The 23,356-nt window shown below is 41.8% G+C and overlaps 1 protein-coding gene and 1 long non-coding RNA gene across 2 annotated transcripts in view; both read right to left on the reverse strand.

Annotated features, from left to right (window-relative positions):
- LOC120927310 (uromodulin-like) overlaps positions 1 to 23,356 on the reverse strand; it is a 141,416-nt gene that overhangs the window by 28,526 nt on the left and 89,534 nt on the right. The gene's annotated exons all lie outside the window — the stretch shown is intronic.
- Positions 19,950 to 23,356, reverse strand: part of LOC120927312 — a 20,541-nt gene continuing 17,134 nt past the window's right edge. Inside the window, exon 3 of the long non-coding RNA XR_005747066.1 lies at positions 19,950 to 20,050. This is a non-coding gene — a long non-coding RNA (uncharacterized LOC120927312). The remainder of the gene's footprint in view (positions 20,051 to 23,356) is intronic.

Below are 23,356 nucleotides of genomic sequence, written 5' to 3' on the forward strand. Positions count from 1 at the left end.
AGTACCTATGACCAGCCCATCAGAGTACCTGAGTACCTATCTCCAGCTCATCAGAGTACCCAAGTACCTATCACCAGTTGGGGTTTTTTCTTTTCAAAATGGGGTCATTTTGTGGGTAATTCCACTGTCCTGGTGCTCCAGGACCTTCAAAAGAATGATAGGCTGTCAGGAAACTAGATTTGTAATTTATGCTCCTACAACGCCTGACGGTGCTCCCTGCATGTTGGGCCTCTCTATGTGGCCATGCTGTGTAAAAGTCTCACACATGTGGTCAGTAGTGTATTTAGGTTTTGTGCTGCCCTAGGCCCGACTAAACTCGTGCACCCCCTAATTTAAAAATGACCCACCCCTTCCTGTCAAGGCCACACCCCTTTCTGTTTAAGACCCACCCTGAAATTTTTGAGTGGGGACACTAGTTCTTAAGGCCGGGGGCATTGGATTCCCTTAATTTGCATAGATTTCCTCTCACTTCCTGTTTGGCTATGGGGCAGGAAGTGAATGGAAATCTCTGTAATGGGACAGGGATGGTAAAAAGTAAACTGAAAGGGGCTATAACCCTCCCTTACTCTATCCAAAATGAAAAAAAAAGTGTTGTCTATAGTTCTACTTTAAGCACAAATGCTTATGGAGAGGACTAAGAAGAACCATGACCATGGTGAAGCAGAAAACATATAGCACAGTGAGGAAGGTTTGTGGTCCATGATTATAGGACATTCAAAATTAGAAGCAGCTTGCGTTACCATAACAGTGTAGCGAATGCCGGCGGGGACTCTTTGCGTGCTGCCCTAGGCCTGGGCCTTGTAGGCCTAGGCCAGGATACAGTGTTGCATGTGGTATCGCCCAGGGGTCAAGTCCTGGGGGGAAAAAAGGTGGGAACTCCCACCAAATGATACGCTCATATGCATAATTACTAAACCGCATGTTTTTTTTGTTTTGTTTTTTCGATCCACTGTACCTTAGTAATCCTTTATGTTACTGGCCGCTTTCTGTATATGGATTCATCGGTTAGTGTGCGGGAATTACGTTACTTCCTCAATGCCGCAATGTCTCCTGGAAGCTTTTGTCATTGTTCCCAGGAGACATTGCGGAGGTCTGCTGCGAGTTATTGAAGGATTTAGAAAGAACTTTAAGCAAGTTCTTTCTAAATCCTGCGATAACTCACGGCAGACCTCCGCAATGTCTCCTGGGAACAATGACAAAAGCTCCCAGGAGACATTGCTGCATCGAGGAAGTGACGGAATACCCGCACACTACCCGATGAATCCATATACAGGAAGCGGCCTGTAACATAAAGGATTACTAAGGTTCGCCTGCCCCTGACAGTGACTCGAGCTGGGCATCGCCATTTAGTGAAGGATTGGCTCGGGCGGCTCGGCTGCTCTAGTCCGGCAAAGGGAACTGAGTTTCTGCTGTGAAAAAAGTGCAGGAACTCCGTTCCCACGCGTTCCCGCAGGACTTGAGCCCTGGTATCGCCATAATCGGGACGAGTAGCAGAATGTATTTTGGGGTAGGGTTGCCACCTGCTCGGTTTTCTCCTGGGCAGTCCAGTTTTTGAATGATGAGTACGGGTTTACATTTGTCCCAGACCCGGACACATCATTCACAAAGGACTGCACCAAGAGGGACATTTGATGTCTCCCCACTGTCTGAAGGCAGCCTGGTTCAGCATAGCTTAGTGCCAGTGAATCAAAGCTTCTCCTCCTTCTCCATTCTGTATACTATTACACACACACACAGGAGGAGGGGGGAGCAGGGACGTGCTGATCGAGGTCTGTACTAATGTAGCACTACCCCCGAAGGAGCTGCTGGATATTTTCGGCCTGCATGTTAAGTCTATCTTCTCGCTGTCCAGGGTGATGGATGAGAGTAGAGAAAGTTCAATGTCCACACTTTACACTTCCTTTTTCCAAGATTTATTTGCTGAACTTGGTAAAAGAATAAAAGAAGTGATTGAAAAGGGTGGAAAGGTAATAGGTAAATAGGAGTGCTTCCCGATTAAAATACTGCACCTGAACCTATTTCCTGCGACGCAGCTTTCGTCGCCACTCTAACCAGAGTGGGTATTGCGCACCCGGATAGGTTTCTCTCACTAACTTAGCAGCCAGAATGTCACACGGAACATGGTACAGTCTCTGCCACAGACCTTCCCACAGATGGAGATACTTTTGGTCCGGAATCCTCGTAGCACAGGATTCAACACCTGGATTTCTCCAGATTAACTTCTTCCAGAACTTGGAACTGACAGGCGATCACCATCAAGGCTTTTTTTAGCAAAAGGTGCATCCCTCGATGAAGTTCAAGGCCTCTCCTGACATAACAGCCTCATGCTCAAGTCCTCTCCAAGATAGGTCCTTCATCAAGCGGCTTCCTCCCTCAGGACGGACAGCACAGAATCACCCTTAAGAGCGTAAACCCAATCTGCTTACTGGGCCTACTTAGAAGATCACCGGACCAACATGATTCGAAGCCAGGATTACAGGAACACACACCCCCGGCCAGGAGGGCCACACACAGGGTGGTGGGACGACAGACCCAGAATTGACGACGACCCCGGACCAATGACGTCTGTTCCTTAAGTACCCCTCCCCAGCATGCACAGCGGGACGATCAACCCCCACTGATTGGCTGCCGAGGGAAAATACTCAAATCGCCTTGACCTATCTGCTGCCACCCTTGGCCTGGAGTAGGAACGTCACCCCAGGTGAACAATAGTGGTCACTCACAGCACAGCCATGGCTGGAACAGAAGTCAAATTTGCTCAAAATCTGACATATCTGAGTCAATTAACTCTCAGACTTTCCCCTAAATTTAAAGCAGCGCCAGCCCAACAGGAGCTGGCCGCTACATTAAGTTTGTATTATGCTCTATAGATGGAGGAGGGAGGGGGAGAGAGTGGCTGGGAAGGAAATGTGTGGAGTGTTTAAGGGGTTAGGAGGATATGTGCTGGGGGGGGGGGCTTTGGCAGGGAGTAGATATGCTAGAAGTGTGGGTTGGATTTGAAATCTGACAACCTCTCCTATCATTATTTCTCCCTTCCCAAAGCACCCCCCATTACATATTCTGTCATGTGTGTCATTTATGCTCCTAGAATGTCTGATGGTGCTTCCTGCATGTTGGGCCTCACTATGTGGCCAGATTGTGAAAAAGTCTCATACATGTGTTATCGCCACATAATTTTGTGTAAAAAGAAAAAAAAAATCTTAATTTTCCCAAGAATTGTGGGAAAAAATTACAACTTCAAAAAACTTGCCATGGCTCTTACTAAGTACCTTGGACTGTCTACTTTTCAAAAAGGGGTCATTTGGGGGATATTTGTACTTTCCAGACATTTCAGGGTCTCAAGAAATGAGATCGTCAGTACATCAGGTGTGATCAATTTTCAATGATTTGCACCATAGCTTGTAGACTCTATAACTTTTACACAGACCAAATAATATACACTTATTTAAGTTATTTTTACCGAAGATATGTAGCAGTTTAAATTTTGGGCCAAATTTATGAACAAAAATTACTTATTTGCAACATTTTATAATAGAATCTAAAAAAAAAAAAAATTTAAAAAATGTTCGCTCTTTTTTCACTTTTGTCACAAAAAAAATAATTAAATACCCCCAAAAGAAAGCTCTATTTGTGTGAAAAAAATTATAAAAATTATGTTTGGATACAGTGTTGCATGACTGAGTAATTGTCATTCAAAGTGTGAGATCACTGAAAGCTGAAAATTGGTCTGGGCAGGAAGGGGGTATAAGTGCCATGTATTGAAGTGGTTAATGTATGCCCAGCCATATTTTCTCATTACATAAACTGATTCTACTTTAGTATTTGCAGTGCCACAAAATAGTTTTGCTTTACAGGTCCTTCTCACATTGCAAGGCCATCACTTGTTGAAAACAATGCTCTCCCTGTGTGGTTAATATCCTAATCCACAGTTAAGGGTTATGTGGGCTGCCAATGCTGAACTAGCCTGTTAAAATGCTGATTTCCTGGCTGTCATGTTGATGCTTTGGCTTCAGTCAGCAACTAGGAACAGATATAGATATCAGGATCTCTGACTTTTCTCCAGTTGTAATTTCCTGCATGCTTGTTCCAGGTCAGCCATTCAGAAACCAGCATTTTTGAAAATGTGTCAGTCCCCATAATATTCTCATGGCTGGTGTACTTTAATCAGAAAATAAAACTACCGATCCACTAAGAGCGCCATCTAGTGACAAATCTACACATTTATCTACATATAATAAAATAACAAAAACATGGCAGAGCAAAACACACTGACACAATCTCCTAATATATGCCCACCAATCACATACAGTACATTCTCTCTAATGACCAAATTGGCATGGTAAAGAAAGAAAATAAACAAAGTCTTACTCAGATTTCGGTACACGGTGGTATTACATTCACACTTTCCTAATGAGTTGCAAACTTCATCTGTAGCACATTCTGGGGCACAGAAAGGATAAACTGCAGAAGACACAGCAAAATATCTCTTAAATGTCACATCCTAAATGATCAGACTCACAAAGTACACTTTACTGATTTGAAAATACTTACTTGAGCAACAGGACTGTTTTACATTGTAGAATAGGCCATCTGGACAGCAGAGGCTGAACTCAGAGCATTCAATACCCGGAGTTGGGACACAGGTCAGAAGGGAATCACTACTACATGAACATACATTGCCAGGATCACAGCCCCCATTACACGAGGGAGAGCTACAAAATGTCATATTCGCGTACATAGCTGGGAAGAGAAGAAAGAGAAGATGTCAGAAACCAGGAGCTTTTGTATTTAGTCAGTTTTCAAATTACTGGTAAATTACATAAAAATAATCTGCAATGTCATTAGAACTGCAAAAAGTATTTGTAAAACTCGCCATAAACTTTTGAAAACAATGAAAAAAAAACTTCTTCTCAACAGGAGTATTAAAAGAGAAGTGTGGGTTTCCTTTTAGTTTGCTTAATCTCAATCCCTCTGAGCTGTTTGTATCTACAAATCTTTCCTGCCCTCTGAAAAGTGCCTCTTTTCTGTTAGAATGGAGTTAATTACCTGTAGGAGGGGTACAGACTTTCCTGGAGTGTCATACCGACAATGGGAGTCTGGCTCCGCCCCCTTCTTTCTCTTCTCTGTGATTGGTGTAGGCTCTGAGCTCTCTGCTCCTTCCTGAGACTTCACACAACACACAGAGCTGTTCTCCTCCCCCTCCCTCCTCCCTGTTGTAGGCAGACCGATCTCATCACACACACAAGTCTGTGATAGAAGCAGCAGCCTTTAGTGACTGTAGAAGTCACCACTCTTTATATTACATTCTACATTCCTTGTGAAGTTATAATGCAAAGCATACATTTTAAAGTAAAATTCAACACTGGCTTTTATCAGATATCTCACTTTAGATTTAGAGGGCAGGGAGTCCTCAGTTTTCCTCTCCCCTGCAGCACTGCTACCCGTATGTACCGAAAAGGTATGCTCTCTATATATCACATTGTAGACATGAGCACTGCTGAAAAATGTGTTTATTTTCATCTCATTTGGTCATTTGATATGATCGAAATTAGTTATTTCAAATAAATCCCGAAATTTGAAAATTCCAACATTGGAAAATCCGAAAATTCTAAAGTCCGATAATTAAAAAAAAATGTAATCCAAAAAGAAAATCCTACAAATTAAAAAAAAAAAAAAAAAAGAACGAAAATTCGAAAATGCAAAAATCCGAAATAATAACTAAGGGCCAGATTCACGTAGGTGAGCGGCGGCGTAACGTATCGTAGATACGTTACACCGCCGCAAGTTTTCATCGCAAGTGCCTGATTCACAGAGCACTTGCGATGAAAACTACGCCGGCGGCCTCCGGCGCAAGGCGGGCCAATTCAAATGGGCGTGTGCCATTTAAATTAGGCGCGCTCCCGCGCCGGACCTACTGCGCATGCTCAGTTGCGCAATTCCCGTTGTGCTTTGTGCGCCGTGACGTCATTTTTTCAAACGGCGACGCGCGTAGCGTAATTCCGTATTCCCGGACGGCTTACGCAAACGACGTTCATTTTTACATTTCGACGCGGGAACGACGGCCATACTTTAGACAGCAATACGTTTGCTGACTAAAGTTAGGGCATCCAAAACGACGACTAACTTTGCGACGGGAAACTAGACTAGCGGCGACGTAGCGAACGCGAAAATCCGTCGTGGATCGCCGTAACTCCTAATTTGCATACCCGATGCTGGTTTACGACGCAAACTCCCCCCAGCGGCGGCCGCGGTACTGCATCCTAAGATCCGACAGTGTAAAACAATTACACCTGTCGGGTCTTAGGGATATCTATGCGTAACTGGTTCTATGAATCAGTCGCATAGATAGAAACAGAGATACGACGGCGTATCAGGAGATACGCCGTCGTATCTCATTTGTAAATCTGGTCCATACTAACTAATAACGACTAACTATTAAATTATAGGTATTGGAATTTCCTTTCAAATTGAGCGTAAGTTATCCGAAGTTACAAATTCATTAATAATAATAATAAATAATAATAAAACATTTTTATTATTATTAATTATTATTAATTTGTTGGGATTTTATCTGTAAGGGGGTGCTTCTATCTTTTATTAAAGCGGAATTATGCTATGTGCTTCTTCTGTCTTTTTTTGATGGTGAGCCTCATTGCTGATCTTGTCCCTCATTGTGAAGAGTACAGCACTCTCTGGGAAATAGTACAACGCTGATTTTGAATATCTATTTGGTGAGTTCGCACCCCAGAGGGGGATCGTTTATCCCACGTGGTGACAGTTTGAATTGGTGGTGGATGGTGCTTGCTGACTACTCTTCATCCTTTATCACATATGGACTTTCCTATTATTGCATAACTCTTCATCAATGGATTTATTTTTATTCCAGCATGTGTAGTTGGTCTGAACTTTATAATCATCATTCAGTCACATTTCATTACCAACATTAGCGCTGTTTATGATATTATTGCTTGGACATTTCACTTATGATGATTAGAGCACTTTTTTATCATATTTATCTTATTAATTTGTTACGTTGCATTCGTTTAGATTTGTTTTTTGGATAATTCGTAATTTGAAAGGAAATTCCAATACCTATAATTTAAAGGGGTTGTAAAGGTAAAAAAAAAAATCCCTAAATAGCTTCCTTTACCTTAGTGCAGTCCTCCTTCACTTACCTCATCCTTCAATTTTGCTTTTAAATGTCCTTTTTTCTTTTGAGAAATCCTCACTTCCTGTTCTTCTGTCTGTAACTACACACAGTAATGCAAGGCTTTTTCCCTGGTGTGGAGAAAGCCTCTTGAGGGGGGAGGGAGCGAGAAGGAGTGTCAGAATGCCCACTAACACAGCTCTTTTCTCTATCTGCAAAGTAGAGAGTGTCCTGACACTCCTGCTCGCCCCCCTCCCCCCTCAAGAGGCTTTCTCCACACCAGGGAAAAAGCCTTGCATTACTGTGTGGAGTTACAGACAGAAGAACAGGAAGTGAGGATTTCTCAGAAGAAATAAGGACATTTAAAAGCAAAATAGAAGGATGAGGTAAGTGAAGGAGGACTGCACTAAGGTAAAGGAAGCTATTTAGGGATTTTTTTTTTTTTTTTACCTTTACAACCCCTTTAATAGTTAGCAATAGTTATTATTAGTTAGCTTAGTATTTTCAAACTTTGAAAAGGAAATGTATTGCAGGAGATGTTTCCACCCCCCTCTAAACTTTCCAACGGAGAAAAAAACGTTGCAATTGCTGACAGTTCAAATGCCTGAGGAAAGAAAGAAAAGAGATGAAAGCATTAGGGTAGAATGTACTGCTTATTTTTTTCCCATACTTCCAGTGGCGGCCTGTCCATTTAGGGGCGCAGGGGCGGTGCCTCCCCAATCCATGCGCCTGGACCCTAATCTACATGCAGGGCACTAGTTTCCACTTTTTTTTTAAAGAACATGATTAGAGCCTGAGGCTCTAATTGGCTTCAGAAAAGGGTAGGCTCGGGGCGCCTTAAGCGCTATTGTCTTTCTGATTCTCCTTCTGGCCAATCTGGACCCGATTAGCCAAGGAGTCTTAGGATTCCAGGCCAATCGGGTCTCAGGACCCACTTCCTGTTTGCCTGGGAGGAGAAGAAATGGCACCGGAGCGAGGAACAGCAGCCCTACCCCAGATCCTTATCATCTGCCTTCTAATGGTTAGGAGGCCTCTGATCACCTCCTTCTAAATCTGTCTCCTGTGGGGAGGGGGAGGGGGGATTGTCGCTTTCCAGTCCAACTCCCGCGGAGGGGGGGCGCTGTTGTTGGATTGCCGCCACACCCCCCAAATATTGAGCACCGCCCGCCATTATGCCGCTTTGACGGCAATGACTTTATAGCCCTAATGTAAAACGTCCATTTACTATGACAACGCTCCCAGCTGAGAACTAGGAATGTGCAACTGTGTGTGCTCCAAGTTCTCAGACCTGCTGTCACTAAGAAAAATTGGTCCTAGAGTTATTGTCCAGTAAACTGATACACACCAACACTGCTAAACGTGGTCTGGGCATCTAAGCCTAAAAACTATAAAGGGGTTAACAGGTATTTGAGAATAAAAAAAATACCAACACAAAACATTTATATACTGTATATATTTATATATATATATATATATATATATATATATATATATATATACATATATATATATATATATATATATATATATATATATATATATATATATATAATCCATTACTTTTGTGCAGACACTTGGGTGTAGAGAGCTGGGAATGAATCTCAAAATGGAATTTCATCTAAAAAGGTAAGTTCCACTTTATTTGCCCCCAGCCCATAGATGGTTCCATGATCCCCGCTGAAGTTGCCGAGATTCAAACCATTTCTGGGTAGGCTGAATGTACCCATCCATCGATCGACTTGGGTACAACCAGCATGACAGATTCTCTGCATGTTATTATTACCAGCCAGCTACTAGCAATCATCACTGTGTTCTCCCTGCAGGGACTGTCCCCCCTCACCGCCGGGAAAACACTGACTGTGTTGATGGTGGAATCAACCGGGGTACAGAAAATAAATTCTCACCAATCTCTGGCCTGTCTAAGTGATTGAGTTGATGAATGAGTGCTGATGCTGAATATTAACAGTCTGGCTATGAACCGTCAAACTGCATCATCTAAAAATCTGTGTCTCACATGTAATATTTATTCATTTAATGTTAAGGCTTATTATACAGTTTTCCTGTCTTTTTAAAACATGTAGTGTACTTACGGTCTAATGGATTTATGCACTGAGCACCTAGAAATGGGAAGAGAGAAGGAAGAGTCAAAGGCTGTATTCTAAAGTGATGTATACAATAAATTTTACATATACAAGTGTATATATATATATATATATATATATATATATATATATATATATACAGTATATGCACTAACACACATACACACACACATTTCGTATATTTGTAGCTGTATATGTGAACTGTAAACGATCTGATTAAAGAAACAACTGCCATTGTTTTTTTTTTGTGATCTACGTATAGCCAATCACAGTTTAATTAGAATTGGTATGTAATCTGTGTACAATCTGCCTTTCAGGTCTTCTGCATGTACATAATTCAATAAAATATCTCCCACACTTTCTTCCATTCTCTAAAGTCGACCTGCAGGCTGAACAAAAAAATCTAACAGATTTCTCCATCCACACATGAATGAAGTTCCAGCGGCTGCCATATATTTTCACAGCCAGTTCCACCAGCTGTCAAAATATCTGGACAGCAGCTACATCTGTTTGGATGCAGTTGCTGTTCCGCTGATGGTTTTCCGACCAGCTTCTACAATTTTTCAAACAAGGAAAGTCAGGTAGAAGGCGGCTGACAGGGCCAACCACTGATTGAATTTTGACGCTTTATCGGGAACAAGCTGAAATGGACAGCTTAAAGTGGAAGCTAAGTCAAACACTAACTATACTCAATTCTACTTCCACCCTCATTCTAAGTCTATTCTGTGTATCCTGTAAATGATAGATCTGTATACTTACCTATACTGAGGGTGCTCCATGCCAGTCATATGATTGGGCCCCAGTGCCGACTTCAGTGAAGAAGAGAGATCGCCTACAACGGCTGCAGAGCCTGGGCAATGGCATCACCCATAGGCTTACTATGGGGCATCCGTAGTTGGCTGTCCCTCCTCTACACTAAAGGCGGCACTGACACCTGATCATGTGACTGCACAGGAATGCCCTCAGAATAGGTAAGTATGCACATCTTTCCTTTAGATAGAATAGGCTTAGAATAGGGATGGGAGTAGATTTAACTATGTCAGCCCCGGAAGAATTGGCTGCTAAATGACCAGGCCATTTTTTTGCGATTCAGCACTGCGTGGCTTTAACTGATAATTGCGCGGTCGTGCGACGTGGTATCAAAGCAAAATTGGCATCCTTTTTTCCCCACAAATAGAGCTTTCTTTTGGTGCCATTTGATCACCTCTGCAGTTTTAATTTTCTTGCGTTAATTGCGACAATTTAAAAAAAAAACTATATTTTTTACTTTTTGCTATAATAAATGGCCCCCAAAAATATATAAAAAAACATTTTTTTCCCACAGTTTAAGCCGATATGTATTCTTCTACATATTTTTGGTAATCCCAATAAGTGTATATTGATTGGTTTGCGCAAAAGTTATAGCGTCTACAAAATAGGGGGTAGTTTTATGGCATTTTTATTCATATATTTTTTTTTACTAGTAATGACGGCAATCTGCAATTTTTTATTGAGACTACGACATTATGGCGGACACATCGGAAACTTTTGACGCTATTTTCCCACCATTGTCATTTATACAGCAATCAGTGCTATAAAAATGCACTGATTACTGTGTAAATGACACTGACAGGGAATGGGTTAACCACTAGGGGGGAGGAAGGGGTTAGGTGTGTCCTAGGGAGTGATTCTAACTGTGTGGGGGCTGGGCTACCTGTGACACGACATTGTTTACTGCTCCCGATGACAGGGAGCAGTATATCAGTGTCCTGTCACAAAGTAGAACAGGGAAATGCCTTGTTTACACAGGCATCACCCTGTTCTGCAGCTCCGTGACAAGATCGCGGGACACCGCAGACATCAAATCCGCGGGTCCCACAGGCACGAAGCTCGCGGCAGGAAAATTCAAAGCAACGTATAGATACGTTGCTTTGCGCAGCCGTGCCATTCTGCCTAAGTATAAGTGCGTGAGCCGGTCGGCAAGCAGTTAAATATTGTTAATATTTGAATGAACTTCACTTTACAGGGCCTTGAAAAAGTATTCATACCCCTTGAAATTTTCCACATTTTGTCATGTTACAACCAAAAACATAAATGTATTTTATTGGGATTTTATGTGATAGATGCACACAAAGTGGCACATAATTGTGAAGTGAAAGGAAAATGCTTAATGGTTTTCATTTTTTTTTACAAATAAATATATGAAATATGTGGTCTGCATTTGCATTCAGCCCCCTTTTCTCTGATACCCCTAACTAAAATCTAGCAGAGCCAATTGCCTTCAGAAGTCACCTACTTAGTAAATAGAGTCCACCTGTGTGTAATTTAATCTCATTATAAATACAGCTGTTCTGTGAAGCCTTCAGAGTTTTTTTAGAGAACCTTGGTGAACTAACAGCATCATGAAGGCCAAGAAACACACCAGACAGGTCAGGGATAAAGTTGTGGAGAAGTTTAAAGCAGGGTTAGGTTATAAAGTGCAGCACTGCAAATGGCTTAAAAATCAATTAACTTAAAAATTGCTGGTAATATATGTGGGTTACACCCCCTGTATTGAAATCAGGCCTTTACAAAGGAATTCCTCTATACTTGCTTAGTATCGTGAAACGTGTTCTTAATATGTGTGGGGGTTAGACCCCCTGCTATTGGTGCAAAAAGCTATTGCATATACCAGTGCATACAACAGTCTGTCATATTATAGTGAGTAAATACACAACTTAAATGGTTAAGGAAAGTTAAGGCAAACTTGATAGAGTAGTAAAGATGACAATAATAAAAATTTAATAAAAATACAAATAATAAAATTCAAATAGTAAAACAGTCCTTATGACGTTATGTGCGCAATTTAAAATAACTGACTTGTGCTCTTCAAAGAAAATGCCTTTTCCTGCCCTCTTAATTAGGGTAATATTAGTGTTGGTGATCTTATTCGTGCTCCTATTATAAATTCACACACTAGATTGCCTTACCCCACCAGGGGGTGCTACGCAGCCACAGTATATGCCACTGTGCAGCACTCTGGGAATATTCTGTTTGCTAATGCGATCCTCCAATATTAGCATATGAGAAAGAAGAAAATGCCCATAGCATAATACCGCTTATAAACTTTTTATTATTCAAAGAACAATGAACATATACTCACATTTGAGCAAAAGTATTAAAAAACTCAGGCGCCAAAAAAATTCCATCCACGGCCCTGACCGGAAGTGACGCAAAGACGTTCTGTAACTGTGTAGTTACATAATTCTATAGTAACAGCGCCACACCTACACCCTTCTCAATCAATTATCTGTACTCCACTCAGGTGGCTGTATCTGTAGGGGCAGCAGTTCTCTTTCCCCTTTTTTTCCTGTTTTAAATTTGCTCTGTCTATTCTTTTGCGCGGAATCACTCACAACCCTTCCACAACTACATACTTAACAAGACATGGCCGTCCACCAAAATAGACAGACCTGGCAAGGAGAGCATTATTCAGAGAATCAGCCAAGAGCCCCATGGTAACTCAGGCAGAGCTGCAAAGAGCCACAGCTCAGGTGGGAGAATCTGTCCACAGGACAACTATTAGTCGTGCACTCCACAAATCTGACCTTTATGGAAAAGTGGCAAGAAAGCCATTGTTGAAAGAAAGCCATAAGAAGTCCTGTTTGCAGTTTGCGAGAAGCCATGTGGGGGACACAGCAACCACGTGAAAGAAGGTCCTCTGGTTAGATGAGACCAAAAATCGAACTTTTTGATCTAAAAGCAAAAAGCTTCGTGTGGCAGGATGCTAACACTGCATATCACCCTGCACACACCATCCCGACCGTGAAACATTATGGCAGCAGCATCATGTTGTGGGGATGCTTTTCTTCAGCAGGGACAGGAAAGCTGGTCAGAGTTGATGGAGAGATAGAAGGAGCAAAATACAGGGCAATCTTAGAAATAAACCTGTTAGAGTCTGCAAAAGACTTGAGACTGGGGCAGAGGTTCACCTTCCAGCAGGACAATGTCCCCAAACATACAGCCAGAGCTACATTTGAATGATTTAGATCAGGGGTCTCCAAACTTTTCAAACAAAGGGCCAGTTTATTGTCCTTCAGACTTTAGGAGGGCCGGATTGTGGCCAGCAGACCCCTGATTTCGATCAAAGCATATTTATGTATTAGAATGGCCCAGTCAAAGTCCAGACCTAAATCCAATTAAGAATCTGTGGCAAGACTTGAAAATTGCTGTTCGATGCTCTCCATCCAATCTGACAGAGCTTGAGATATTTTGCAAAGAAGAATAGGCAAAAATGTCTCTCTCTAGATGTGCAAATCTGGTAGAGACATCCCCAAAAAGACTTGCAACTGTAATTGCAGCGAAAGGTGGTTCTACAAAGTATTGAATCAGGGAGGCTGAATACAAATGCACACCACACTTTTCACATATTTAAGTTTGAAAACCATTTACCATTTTCCTTCCACTTCACAATTAGGTATCACTTTGTGTTGGTCTATCACATAATATCCCAATAAAACACATTTGGTTTAACATGACAAAATGTGGGAAATTTCAAGAAGTATGAATACTTTTTCAAGGCACTGTAATTGTTTCCTTGTGGGTTAAGTGGTAGAGATTACAAATTCGTAATGTTTTAGTGCTGGGCTTGAACTGAAAGGCAAAAATGAACAAAATAAGAAAAAAACCTTAAAGTGGAGTTTCGGCCACAGATTTTTTTTTTTCTAGGCATCCCATCATAATGCTTAAATTACACAAATAAATTTATAGATGTTTGCTAGTAGGTCTGAATTATAAATATTTTTTTTATACTTACTATTAATAAAATCCTCTTATGGCCGTTGCCATGATGATTGTGGGCATGTGAAGCCCAATAGCAATCTCTTCCTGGATTACCGATGGAGAGGTGCATGCTGGGTAACCGTAGCGCCGATTGTTTAGAAAGTTATCATAACAACGGGCGGCGACAGAGGAAGGTCCCATCCCGTTGTTATGGCAACTGCTTTAAATTGCATAATTTCCTATCGGGAAATAACGCAATTTTTGCTCACAGTACTGCCCATGACTCATGGTAAATGATGACTCACATTTCCCAGGAGCACAGGCGAGGAAGGAAGTGACGAGAAGAGCCGTGGACCAGGAAGTGGCAGATTAGCAGCCACTACATAGCAACAGGATGTTTCTGGTAAGTAAAAAAGGACAGTGAATATGCAAAAAAAATTTCAGGGTGGAAACTCCGCTTTAGGAAACCTGAAATATCCAGGCTAGTGTTTTCCCACTGGAGGACTTTACCTCTCTTATACCAAAAATAGCTCTTTTGTGGTAATTTACTACATTATAAAGAATGTCTATTTAACCTCTTTGCCACCGCGCCATAGACAAAAGACGTCTACAGCGCGGTGGAGTTGTTCTGGGAGGACGTCCCTGGGACGTCCTCCCAGAATCCTCCTCTCGCATGCCCCCTGGGGCGCACTCCCGGAATCATCTGTGAGCCTGGGGCGCACTCCCGGAATCATCAGATCGCGGTAAATTGCCGCTGATAGCCGTTTACCACGTGATCGCTCCGTCAAATGACGGAGCGATCACTTGCAAACAAACCAGCGTCATGTGATGACGCCGGTTCCTCCCTCTCCTCTCTGTACCGATCGGTACAGAGTGAGAGGAGAGGGAGGAGAACAGGAACCAGCAGCAGCAGCTGCTGTGGGCTGGATCTGTGACAAATGCAGCCACAGATCCAGCCATCCATCCCTGCGCAATACTCTGCAATAACACCAATACCCCCCATACTCTGCAATACCCCCCATACTCTGCAATACCGCCCATACTCTGCAATACCACCCATACTCTGCAATACCACCCATACTCTGCAATACCCCCCATACTCTGCAATACCACCAATACTCTGAAATACCACCAATACTCTGCAATACCCCCCATACTCTGCAATACCCCCCATACTCTGCAATACCACCCATACTCTGCAATACCACCAATACTCTGCAATACCCCCAATACTCTGCAATACCCCCAATACTCTGCAATACCTGCTAATATGACAGAAACAAGTTTTTTTTTTTAATTTTTACAGAATTTTCTGTGTTTTTTCTTTTATAGCGCAAAAAATAAAAAACCCAGAGGTGATCAAATACCACCAAAAGAAAGCTCTATTTGTGGGAAAAAAAGGACAAAAATTTCAGATGGGCACAATGTTGTTTGACTGAGTAATTGTCATTCAAATTGTGAGAGCACCGAAAGCTGAAAATTGGTCTGGTTAGGAAGGGGGTTTAAGTGCCCAGTGGTCAAGTGGTTAAAGAAGTGATGTGCATTTAGCTTAGTGAATAAAGCAAACGTTGAATACCCTGTCATGTGTAAAGGAAGTAAAATACAGGGTTTTCCTTACACTGGGAAGTTAATTTACTAAAGGCAAATATAAGAAAGAGGGGGTGTAGTGGCGCTTGCAGTAAATAAATAAATAAAATAGACAAGAAACGCACAGCAACGTGTGATAATGTCCAAAAAAATGTGTTCCACTCCAAATTCCTCTTTATAATCCTCTCGCATCAATGACTTAAGATGTGAAGGAGGGGATGTGTGAAGATAATGAGATCCAAACAATATTTAAGACTCAATGTCTAGAGTTCATACACAATCATATATGATGAAGCAAAATGTGGATAATTGCATTTGTATGAGTGAATCCATGTAACCACAAATAAACGTAGTAAAAGGGTGAACCCAAATGACAGTACGTGCACTATAATACTATAATAATAGGCAAAAAAAATGCACAGCAATGTGTGATAATGTCCAAAAAAATGTGTTCCACTCCAAATTCCTCTATAAACTCCTCTCACATCAATGACTATGATGTGAAGGAGGGATTGTGTGAAGATAATGAGATCCAAACAATATTTATGACTCAAAGTCTTGAGTTCATACACAATCATATATGATGAAGCAAAATGTGGATAATTGCATCTGTAAGAGTGAATCCATGCAACCACAAATAAACGTAGTAAAATGGTGAACCCAAATGACAGTACGTGCACTATAAAGTCTGTGCGTAAAAATATATAAATATATAATAAATAATGTTCCAGTTAGGTGCACTAATTAAATGTGCCAAATAAATAATGTTCCAGTAATCAAAGTGTCCCAAAAAAATTCCCATGCAAAAAACAGGATAATTGTATCACAGTGAACGTGGAATAAATAATAAAGTGCTTGATGCAAAAATTCCCAAAAAGTGCAATAGTGCTAGGTTAGAGGATGATGCTGCAATCCAATGCACGATCCATTCCGTGTAGTAGTGCAGAATCAGAAGGTAAATACTAGCCTCTCACCTCATGAAAGGCTAATTAGAGCCTTTAGGTAATATGAAGGTCAGCAGGGGATAGCTCTGGATCCAGGGCAGCCCAGGTAATTTTCATCACATAAGGTCCCAGGTAATTTTCATCACATAAGGTCCCAGCCGCTCTCAATAAAGCATAAGGCAAAACTCCATAGTGTAGTAGGTAGGAATAACATTTAATAACACATAGTATCACTTACAGTTAAAATCTTTGAACACCAGCAGCAACAGCAAACGGTTCACAGACAAACGAAATGACAGACAGCTAATCTCCGCTCTCGGCCGCGAGCGGAAATAACGTCACCGACGGCACTTCTCCAAACACCTGACGCGTTGCGTGGCTGAACTACGCCACTTAATCGTAGGTAAAATCTTTACCTACGATTAAGTGGCGTAGTTCAGCCACGCAACGCGTCAGGTGTTTGGAGAAGTGCCGTCGGTGACGTTATTTCCGCTCGCGGCCGAGAGCGGAGATTAGCTGTCTGTCATTTCGTTTGTCTGTGAACCGTTTGCTGTTGCTGCTGGTGTTCAAAGATTTTAACTGTAAGTGATACTATGTGTTATTAAATGTTATTCCTACCTACTACACTATGGAGTTTTGCCTTATGCTTTATTGAGAGCGGCTGGGACCTTATGTGATGAAAATTACCTGGGACCTTATGTGATGAAAATTACCTGGGCTGCCCTGGATCCAGAGCTATCCCCTGCTGACCTTCATATTACCTAAAGGCTCTAATTAGCCTTTCATGAGGTGAGAGGCTAGTATTTACCTTCTGATTCTGCACTACTACACGGAATGGATCGTGCATTGGATTGCAGCATCATCCTCTAACCTAGCACTATTGCACTTTTTGGGAATTTTTGCATCAAGCACTTTATTATTTATTCCACGTTCACTGTGATACAATTATCCTGTTTTTTGCATGGGAATTTTTTTGGGACACTTTGATTACTGGAACATTATTTATTTGGCACATTTAATTAGTGCACCTAACTGGAACATTATTTATTATATATTTATATATTTTTACGCACAGACTTTATAGTGCACGTACTGTCATTTGGGTTCACCATTTTACTACGTTTATTTGTGGTTGCATGGATTCACTCTTACAGATGCAATTATCCACATTTTGCTTCATCATATATGATTGTGTATGAACTCAAGACTTTGAGTCATAAATATTGTTTGGATCTCATTATCTTCACACAATCCCTCCTTCACATCATAGTCATTGATGTGAGAGGAGTTTATAGAGGAATTTGGAGTGGAACACATTTTTTTGGACATTATCACACGTTGCTGTGCATTTTTTTTGCCTATTATTATAGTATTATAGTGCACGTACTGTCATTTGGGTTCACCCTTTTACTACGTTTATTTGTGGTTACATGGATTCACTCATACAAATGCAATTATCCACATTTTGCTTCATCATATATGATTGTGTATGAACTCTAGACATTGAGTCTTAAATATTGTTTGGATCTCATTATCTTCACACATCCCCTCCTTCACATCTTAAGTCATTGATGCGAGAGGATTATAAAGAGGAATTTGGAGTGGAACACATTTTTTTGGACATTATCACACGTTGCTGTGCGTTTCTTGTCTATTTTATTTATTTATTTACTGCAAGCGCCACTACACCCCCTCTTTCTTATATGCTGATTGGTGCGTGAGCACTTTCATGTAGTGGCTGCTGCATATATTTGTTTATTTATTTATACACTGTTTATTAGTTAGGTTACCCTAGGTTAGTTGTGGTTTTGCGCATTGGTTCCCCCCCTTTTATAAAGGCAAATATACTATCCACTTCAAGTGCAGTTGCTCTGCAAAAATGCAGTTTGTTTATTTTCCTTGCATGTTCCTCTCAGATCTAGAGCAACTTCACTTGCTATTTGCCTTTAGTAAATCAACCCCATAGTAGGATGGCTGGAGTAAATGCAGTTTCCATTTATTCACTAAGCTAAGGGAACATCTACTTTGCTGGGTGCTCTTTTAGTAAAACAACCCCATTGACTGGAGTTGGAGCATCAAGGTATTGAACAAATGTTGGGATTGTAAATAACGATTGGGAGTATCATTGACCATTTACATCACCACATAACCATTACATGGGAGTCTGTAGGCACACAACCTGAGGTGTCCAAAGCAACATTCCTCTGCTAGGATTTTTTTTACACAGAGTCTTTTTTGTAAATGACTGATCCTAAAATGTCTTAGAATATTGTGACAACGTGTAATAGTATAAAACCATGTAAAATTAGCTATAGTTGAAAGACTGCATTTTCCTCTGATAATTTGCTTGATAATTATACAGGGAAAGGCCCTTCTTTACTTTGCCACCTATAGTACTGGCCTCATGTGCCTATTTCATCCAGTTTTTGCACCCAATTTACATAAAGAAGAGACCCACTGCTGTAACTACTGAATTGAATCATAGGCACAGGAAGAGTGCCAGTTAGCTCTGGGTTCTATAGCTTTAGTAATGCTTTAATAGGGAGAAATTCAACACATCCTTTCAGCAAAGCTGGAAATACACAAGTTTATAATAAATATTAAAATGATTCTGTATTAATGAGGGATATACTGTTACTAAATTATCTGTACAAATACCGAAGGTTAAGCTGTAATATTCAAAAATACAGTTTTAGTGTAGATATTATTTAGGATCAACTTATTTATGGTAATCTGCAGCAACTTACCTGCATACTCGACAAGAACAGCCAATGCAATGACAAAGTGTAGCTTCATTTTTGCTGGTGTATCTGGTTCTGAATATGAGCTGATTACCTTATGAGACCAAAGACCAAAGATGCAGAAATCTTCACTTACAGCTGACCTTATAGATGAGGGGGTGGGAGCAAACGATAAAGTAGGCCAAATGATCGGAGATTGCAAAAAGTAATATGATGCCAAAACCCCAGGGCTGTCCTAACTGACCAAGGCTGACTTACCTTTTTAACTCATTTGGTGCCCACTTCCTGTCAGTCAGGTGTTAATTTCACAACAGTCTTCAGTTCAGTGAGAATGTACACAGCATGCAATTTTTAACATTGGAATGTGACTGATCAGACCTCATGTGCCTGTTCACACGTCATAGAGAGAACTACCTTACCCCCAGGTCACACTGCTAACATAACCTGTACATTTTAAAACAATGTACGTCTCTGGAAATTTTCTATATTTTTAACAATCCTTTTAAAAAATATATTAGAATTTTTAGTGTATGACACTAGAAGGCTTATTTAACGAAGCAGTGCAGAATTGCAATAAGCCATGTTACCAAACAATCACATTTTCCTATTATTCTGACTGCAATAACCAGAGTGTAAGCAGGTAAGTTATATCTAAACCCCAAAAAAATATTATTTTGCAGCTTACCAGTTCCTAGTGGTGCTGGTTGCATTGGTTTCCTTTTTTTTTCTAAGAACATTTTCAGCGGGTACAGAAAATAATTGTTGATCTCGTAGTGTCATTGTAACTTTCTGTGAGATGAAAACACAACACAAACATCCTTATATTCCTTGCATAAACTACTAGTCTCATTGAACCCCTATGTACTGGAAATTAACACAGGTGGATGTTTGAAGTCCAGCTTGTGTGACAACCAACACCATAGATACTATGGAGAAACTGTTATAACAACAAACGGAGAGGAAGTCTGTTATTTGTGGGTTACCAGGTAAAACAAGTCTGAAAAAAATGAAACAATTACAGCTCTCTCATCTGAGGATTGGTATTTTGAAACACATAAAACACATTGGGCCAGATCCTCAGAGCGAGTACGCCGGCGTATCTACTGATACGCCAGCGTACTTTCAAATTACCCGCGTCGTATCTTTAGTTTGAATCCTCAAACCAAGATACGACGGCATCTGGGTTCGATCTGACAGGCGTACGGCTTTGTATGCCTTCGGATCATAGATGCAATACTTCGGCGTCCGTTGGGTGGAGTTCTCGTCGTTTTCCACGTGGGGTATGCAAATTAGCTATTTCCGTCGATCCACGAACGTACGCGCGGCCGTCACATTCTCTTACGTCGTCTCTAGTCGGCTTTTTCCGGCGTATAGTTAAAGCTGGTATTTTGCGACGTATAGTTAGATTTGCCATGTTAAGTATGGCTGTCGTTCCCGCGTCGAAATTTGAATTTTTTTTTTTTTTGCGTAAGTCGTCCGTGAATCGGGATGGACGTAACTCACGTCTACTTTTAAAAAATAGCGACTTCATTTAGCGCAATGCACGGCGGGAAATTTTGGGACGACGCATGCGCAGTTAATTCGGTGCGGGGACGCGCTTCATTTAAATGAAACCCGCCCCCCTAATCGCCGATTTGAATTCCGCCGCCAGAAATACACTACACCGCCGTAACTTACGGTGCAAAATCGTTGAGGATTCGAAATTCCGCCAGGTAAGGTACGGCGGTGTAGCGTATCTCTGATACGCTGCGCCGATCCATTTCTATGTGGATCTGGCCAGGGCTGTCTAAATGAGAGGGCACATCTGGGCACTGCCCAGGGGCCCCAGCTGCATGGGGGGCCCCTGCACTTTCCCCAAAGCCGCTTATCCTTGAGTCCATGCTGCCCCAAAATTGGGGGGCCCCATGATGGCATTGAGAGTGATGGATACACAGTGGGGGCAGGCTGGCAGCGATGCGCCATGCTGTGCAGAATGATACCTATTACTTCATAGCCAGCAGGGAGGGTCAGGGCCGGAGCGCCAGTGATGCTCTGACCCCGCCCCATGCAGCTTGAATGCTCGGGACTCAAAGTAAGGACTGTAGAGAGGCCACATTGTAGGGGGTATCAGGGATGTAGTGGGGGCACATTACAAGGGGTATTTTATGGTATATGGTTACAGTGCTGGGGGGAATATCTAGGGTGTAGAGGGGTCAGAGTGCTGGGGGGATATCTGGGGTGTAGAGGGGCCAGAGTGCTTGGGGGATATCTGTGGTGTAGAGGGGTCCGAGTGCTGGGGGGATATCTGTGGTGTAGAGGGGTCAGAGTGCTGGGGGGATATCTGTGGTGTAGAGGGGTCAGAGTGCTGGGGGGATATCTAGGGTTTAGAGGGGTCAGTGTGCTGGGGGGATATCTAGGGTGTAGAGGTGTCAGAGTGCTGGGGGATATCTGGGGTGTAGAGGGGTCAGAGTGCTGGGGGGATATCTGTGGTGTAGAGGGGTCAGAGTGCTGGGGGGATATCTAGGGTTTAGAGGGGTCAGTGTGCTGGGGGGATATCTAGGGTGTAGAGGTGTCAGTGTGCTGGGGGGATATCTGGGGTGTAGAGGGGTCAGAGTGCTGGGGGGATATCTGTGGTGTAGAGGGGTCAGAGTGCTGGGGGGATATCTGTGGTGTAGAGGGGTCAGAGTGCTGGGGGGATATCTAGGGTGTAGAGGGGTCAGAGTGCTGGGGGGATATCTGGGGTGGAGAGGGGTCAGAGTGCTGGGGCGATATCTGGGGTGTAGAGGGGTCAGAGTGCTGTGGAGGCATAAATCTAGCAGATATTTTATATGCACAGAACAGCTTTGTTACTTTATGTATGAAGTATTTTCTTTGCTGTACAGAATGATTGTTCATGTCGGTAATGCGGAGCTCCATCCAAAAGGGGAAGCTCCGATTGTCTGCCTCCTACCTACTTGATGTCTGTTTACCTACACTGTCTCCATTGAAGGGGCCCCAGAGCATTACATTGCCCAGGGGCCCATGATGCTATTAAGACGGCCCTGGATCTGGCCCATTATATTTAGATACTTCATTTAAATATAATACATTTTTTACCTACTAATGCTAAATACATATTAATACTTGTACATCAAAAAGGATAGCTTATTTTCTTGTCAGACAATTAAACTATAATTATTGAACAGAATAAGGTGTGCAATCTATATACTGTCTTCCCTACACTGATGACTGATAAGCACCCCAAGCTGCTGTGTTTCACTTTTCTGAATTGTGGGGTCCTGAAGAGCCAGTAAACTTTGTGTTTAACTACTGTACAGAAGTAGTTTTCCATTTTGGTGGTTATTTACATTTTTTACATTCAATTAAAGGTTTAGTTCACCTTTACCAAAAACTATCTATGCAGGTACTGTAAAGGGTGGCTAAAAAAAACTGTGCAGCTTTGGCCAGATTTAAATAATGCCCTTGCTATAGGTGTAGGCCATTTACTAGACATGTGCACAGAAAATTCGTTTTTTTTTGTTCTGTTTCGTATCGTTCCGTAGGTTCGTTTACGTTCGTTTTTCGTAAGACGCCCGTTTTCCTGTTCGTTCCCGTTCGTTTTTCGTACGACGAGATTTTTTCGTATTCTGATCGTTTCATATTTTCGTTACCGTTTTATTTTCGTACATGAGGGATGGTTCGTTATTCTGTTTAATTCATGTTCGTTACTTGTTAGACAATAATTTTCGTGAATTTTCGTCAATGATTTGCATTCTGTGTTTTGGATTCCTTTTTCTGTTCGTGTACACATTATTCTGCGGGTACGAAAATTAACATTTTCGTACGAAAATGACATTCGCACGAATGGGAATGCACATATCTACCATTTACATACCTCCAGAAGACCTCTCAAAAAACTCCCAGAAAGGGCATCGTCCTGTCCTACCTTGTTGCTAGGACCTTGCTAAGACACTCCCAGCCAATTCAAACCCCCTCACATGCGCTCTCTCTCCCGGTCGCAGCAGCTCCTAACACATCTAGCAGATAGTGGACCATGTGTGTGGGTATTAAAGAACTCATTCCTGTGATAGTCGGGGTGAGCAGTAACTTCTGGCATTGTCCTGGCATTGTCTTAGC

Source organism: Rana temporaria, chromosome 2, assembly GCF_905171775.1.
Source record: "Rana temporaria chromosome 2, aRanTem1.1, whole genome shotgun sequence".
Taxonomy (NCBI): Eukaryota; Metazoa; Chordata; class Amphibia; order Anura; family Ranidae; genus Rana; species Rana temporaria.